This window comes from Echinops telfairi, unplaced genomic scaffold (genome assembly GCF_000313985.2).
Source record: "Echinops telfairi isolate 266 unplaced genomic scaffold, ASM31398v2 ScPeMD7_42;HRSCAF=159, whole genome shotgun sequence".
Classification (NCBI taxonomy): domain Eukaryota; kingdom Metazoa; phylum Chordata; class Mammalia; order Afrosoricida; family Tenrecidae; genus Echinops; species Echinops telfairi.
In genome coordinates this window covers 2,761,320-2,767,612 of record NW_022103940.1, presented here as the reverse complement: position 1 = coordinate 2,767,612, position 6,293 = coordinate 2,761,320, and positions in this window count along the sequence as shown.

The window sequence follows — 6,293 nt, the reverse complement described above, 5'->3', positions numbered from 1 at the left end:
AAACGATGTACAAATGCGCTTTACACAATTGATGTGTGTATGGATTGGGATAACAGTTGTATGAGCCCCTAATAAAATGTTAAAAACAATAGATCATAATCCTTGATATTTGGTTAAATGATGTTAATTTTTTCTGACACCATTGTAAAATAACCTTTTGCATTTGGGAATTTCCTTAAACTTCTCAGAATCCCTTGCAGTTGCTGTTACATAAGTTGATTTTGGTTCATACTCCTATACACCCTATATACAAAAAATGAAACCCTTATGGTTGATCTCATTGTTGTACCCTCCTGTCATTTTATCTCCTTGAGGGTCTTGCACTTTTTGTTGCCCTTTCCTTTACGAAGCATGATGTCCTTTTCTAGGGACGGGTTCTTTGCATAGTGTGTTCAACATACATAAGACAAAGTCTGACAGGCTTCACTTCTGAGGAGCATTCAGAGTACCTCATTGTCATCACTCATTGGCAGCAAGTATACTTAAACCTATAGATATAGTAAAGGAGAGTGTAGAACAGATCCATATAGTTGCCAAGAATGTAAATCTTTACAAGAGCAGACAGTCTCATATTTCCACTAGGAACTTACTTAGGAGGTTTGAAATGCAAACTTGCAGTTAGTATCGCCATGCTTACCGCACGGGGCCACATTTCAGTGCTGGGTTGCTAACTGTATGTTCAGCATTTCAAACCCACCAGCAAGTGCAGTAAGATGAGACTGACTGTGGTCATAAAGATTAACGGTCTTCAAACCCCTATAGAATAGTTCTGTTCTCTCCTGTAGGTCCCTATGCATCCAAATTTACATTATGGTTGTGAGTTTGGTTTGTTTAATACTTACCACCATCCTCCTACTGCCATGTATCTGATTTCATCTCCTAGGGAACCTAAAGGAAGTTAACATTAATCATAAGCTGATTTACCACTTGGTGGCAGTAGGATCCTTCTTTAAAATTAAAATAGTTACTACATTTTTATTGTTAAAAAGAAGTGAATGATAAAGCAAGGGAGTAATTGTAAGGGGGATAATGCAAAGTATCCCATTTTCTTCTATCGGACAAGTTGGTACAACATTTTTTTTGTCATTTAGAAACATTTAAACAACTTTTCTGTTTCTACTGTTGGCCTATCTTAAAATAAATCTTTTTAAAAAATTCTTATATGAAAAAGAATTTCATGCATCTCACAGTTCACAGTTACACACACACACACTATCAGACATTAGAAAACCTTGAGCATCACTTGCTAAAAAAATGTAATTTCAGTTGAATTTAAAAGGAGACTGGTGAATTTGGAGAAAATATATTGTCAGAAGAAAACCAAATAATAATCTATAATCTATTCTAGGTGTTCTTAATATTTAAACTGATACTCAGTATCTGACAGATTTAAACAAAATTTTTAATTTCATAGATCTGATGAAATAACATGCATTACTTATATCTGCATGCATCTTTAAAAATCCTCAAAAGGTTTTAATTCCATTTTTCCGTGTATTTTTTAATCAAATGTTGACTACAAGTCTAATATATAAAGCAGAGTAAAGAGGAGCTTCACCAGTAACAATGGAGTTGCAGGGTAGGGGTGGTGGTGTCGGGGGGTAGGAGGTCTGGAGCTTTGCCATATCTTTACTCCCTTTCTTCTCCCTTGCATTCCCCAAGGGAATTTAAAGAAAATAGCTTGAAAATATCTTAAGTAGTCTATCATACTCACTTTAAAAAATGCCTCTATTTTGAAAATTCAGCAAAACTTAAGTGAAAGAAGACCCCACTCTATGTGATCCTTGAGCACACAGCACAAGATTTTCTGGCCTGCGGAACCTGTGGTCCAATGTCTTTCCCAATGGATTATTAATTCTTTCTGAATTCTAGAATCAACTGATGTTGGAACTAAGACATACCTGATGGTACGGTTAGCATATTACTATTCCATTATAAGGTAATTAAAATTTCTCATTTGTACATAATTGCTATATATGCAGAACTCAAAGGCCTGAAATTTCAAATGAAACAGTGGTGATGGAATCTAAGAGTAGAGAAATATTAGAACAGAGTATTTTCAAATATTTTTGCACTTTTACCTTCATTTTTTCTGGTAAAACAATATCAATTGTAATAAGCAAAGATGGTATATAAGAAAAAAAGGCCAATTAGAACTAACCAAATCAAACCTTTACTGCCATGGAGTTTATTCCACCTGGTAATGATGCTATAGGAGTGAGTGTAACTACCCCTTTGAGTTTCCAAGACTATAAATCTTTGTAAGAGTAAAAAGCTACATCTTTCTCAGCTAGTGGTTTTGAACTTTTCTTTACACTCTAGCCAGTGTTTTTTTATAGATTTTGATTTAAACATATAAACTGAGTTACCTTTGCAACATCACTCATTTAGACTCACTTACATCTAAGTTTCCGCTTAGGTCTGACATTCCTTGGTCATATGAACACTATTATTTACATAATGTAAACACTTTAAATACTCTTCTGCTGTTTTCTAATATAATGTTGTGAAATAAAGAGCACTTTTACACAGGTCTTCTTAGTTTCATTAGCCGGATTATTAGTCATCGTTATTATTTGTCATCATAAAACAAGGTAATCGCTATTGTCTTTGAAAAATTATTTTTCTATTTAAATTATATGAGCTTTGCTGACTATACTGTCCTGAAACTTCACTTTTTTACTTCAATTAATTTATATAAATCAAATTCATATCAACAAAAATATTCTTTGTTTTCAAGTATGTCATATATAATGAAATTAAGAAATGCATATACCGTATTTATAAATATTATCTCTCTACCTTCCTGACTTTTAATGTCATTTGTGTTTTAAAGTTAGTTTTTACATAGAAACTCAAATACATTTTAACAAAATCTAAGTATTTAATACAACATCCTACTCTCAAATAAACAATCATCATACCACTAAGCCAGCATGCCATTTTAAATCATGAGCCATGAAAAGTAAGACTTTGGAAGGATTCATTTGAGTGGCAGTTAACCTGTTTCCCAAACAACAACAAATATAGTTAGTGTTGTGGGCAGTGAAAGAATAAGATTATGAAGAAAAAGAAGGATTATTTTTGTAGACATTTCAGTTATAAAAACCCAGGAAGTGGAAATGAATAAAATAAATCAAGAGAATAAAAAGACAACATTTTATTGGGGTTTAAACTATATTAGACGGTAATTTATTAATAGAAAATCAGCTGATTTTCTTTTCTAAATCTCTGGTCTCTTGGTTAAGGAAATCAATTTTTTCAAAGATTATGACTACAGATACTCAGATAATCTAATTCCCCCACCTCCACTCCATATTTCAAATTCAGATGACTTTGAGGAATTTTCATAAGTCAGCATATATGGCTTCAAGCAACCCCCACATCCAATTACCATTTCAACTTGTGTCATAGTGTGGTAGCTGGCATAATTTTCAATTTTCTTCCCTCCTGCAAGAATTTATGTGTTTTCTCCCCATAAAAAGAATATAATTTTTTTCCTACTCATTTGACCAGCTTAAAATAAGCAAAGGAGTAGGAGCAGTTGAACCTGAGAAACTAGTGGCCCAGTTTATGTGTTTAAATCAAGTTCTAAAAGGAAAACTGGTTAGAATGAAAAGGTTCAAGTCCTTTGTCAAAGTGTTCTTTTGAAAAACTTCAGTGTAACTGCCTACATTGAGACAATTTCCTTTCCATAATACGTGATGACACCCTACCGATGGAGTTTATTCCACCTGATAATGATGCTATAGGAGTGAATATAACTGCCCCTTTGGGTTTCCAAGACTATAAATCCTTTTTTTTAAATCAATTTATTGGGGCTCATACAATTCATCACAATACATAGATCAATTGTGTAAAGCACATCTATACATTTGTTCCCCTCATTATTCCCAAAATTCGCTTTCCTCTTGGGTTCCCAGAACAAGACTATAAATCTTTACAAGAGGAAAAAGCCACATCTTTCTCAGCTAGTGTTGTTGAACTTTCAAAATAATACTTTTTTAAAGAAACAGAATGGTTTTTCTATATGCATATAGAATAACTGCTCAAATAAACATATGCTTTAATTTATTTGGGATTTTATTTTTTAACAACATGGAGATAAAACAACTGGCAATTAATAAACAGAATTCTATTTCATTGGAGACTTGAGGAAGTTTATGAGAAGCTGTGTAATTTACTAATTTGTTTCTTTAGAAAACCAGACAGTAGCTGAATAGTGCTCAATAAATCTTTCCCTTAATAACTTGTGATAAAGTAACCAGTTTTTTCATTATTGCACACAACCAAAATTTGCTTTGGTAATTGATTTCCATAATAGGACCAAATCCAACTTAATAAAGAAATAATAAATTAACCCCCCCCCCCCAACACACACGTACACAAAATCAAACAAGAAAAAATCGTTACCATGGTATCGATTACAATTCCTGGTTATCCTATGTTTGTGTAAAACTGTGATCCATAAAGTTTTCAGTGGTGAAATTCTCTGAAGTAGATCTCTAGAATTGTCTTCTAAGATGCCTGTGGGTAGACTCAAGCCCGCAGCACTTTGGTTCTTACCCCCCAAACCCAAAAAACCCACTACCATTGTTGTTGGACTTCAAAGGGTCCAGGAAAGCCTGTCACCAGAGACCAGGTTGATTTGAGAAATTCTAAGTTTATTTGTGCAAGTGCTTGCAGAAGGAAAACAGCCAGATTTCTCCTCTGAGCTGCTACAGAGTTCAACACTGACCCTACAAGTTAACGTAATATATGAGAAACAAGGTTTTTTTTACAATGACTAAAGGAGGTTTTTATGTCATAAGACACAATTGATACTCTAAGAAGGCAGATTCTACAATGATCATTATGAAATTGTCAATACCTATATTTCTCCAGGACCACTAGACCACCATCCCGTGAAGTTTCATGCATCCTTGTTCATTCAAACTGGGGTGATATTTCATGCCTGCCTACTTATCTTACTGACCTTATTAGCCTCCTTCTCAAATTATAGCATCTCTGCTAATTAAGCTTAAACTTAATTTTTATTTTAAGGGAGGGGACAAACTGAATCTTAAGTGATGTTATATTTCTTGTATTGATTTTCTCCATATATCCATCACAATGTTTTCGACACATAGGGAGTCTACAGGCAAAGAGCAACTGCATCTTCAGATTCAGAAGGCTATACATTGTTGTTAGTGAAGCAGAAAGCCACATCTTTCTCCAGTGAAGCTGCTGGGACTGTGAACTGCAGACCTTGTGGTTAGTAGCTATGACACCAGAGATCCTTTACACCACCCAAAAAAACCCCAAACAAACTCACTGCCATTGAGTCAACCCTATAGGACATGATTGACCCTATAGGACCAGGGAGAACTTCTCCTGTGAGTTTCTAACTCTTTACCGGAGTAGAAAGCATGGAGCGAGCGGCTGATGGCTTCAAATTTCTGACATGGCTGTTAGCAGCCCAACGTGTAATCACTAGGCTACCAGGGCTCCGCATATCACTCGGGGACTGTTAAAAATACCCAAGAGGGATTATTTATTTGTGAACAATTTTTGTTGCTGCTATTGACAGAAACTGTTTGCATAAAGAGGTGACCAATCATAAGAGAGCCAATCCACAAGACAGGAGCAAAAGGGAGAGCAAGAATATTTCTTGAGTGATAGCTTCCAAGAAAGACACAGTGATCTTGTCCATCAACGTTTACTTCCTTGAGCAACAGGTTAAAAGGTGCTTTAAAATCAGAATGTGTGGGAAAAGGTCTTCAGGAGCATTTTAGCCTATGAGATTTTTGTTTTTGCTTGGAGGGGCGAATTCACATTCTGGCTACAGGTTATCATTATTTGAGTTCTGTCCTTCTGTTGGAGATGGGTTAAATCTTAATTTCTAAAGGGATGTAGCAACAGTTTAGTAATTCATCATGAATCCCTGATGAATTGCAAGATTAAAACAAAAGGGAAGTAAAGTCCAGTGTGATATTTTAAAAATCTAGAGATTTTATTCAGAGTAATTACACATCCAGGGTCTTGTTTTATTAAGTGTAAGGTTTATAATTAAATCCTTACATAGTAATACCCAGTAATGACTTTAATCAAAATTTGAAATTGGAGGAAATTATCAAGTTTCCCTCAATTTTTCCCCAATTTTTTCTTGCTCCCACCCCATGGTTAAATCACTTTTAAATTGAGCTGTGTAAGCATCATCAGTTCAAGAGACTGCTCCCTTCCCCCTCCCACATACACTGCTTGCTCCCTCAACACCCTTACCCTCCCTATCTGCCAATCCCCACCCTTACCTC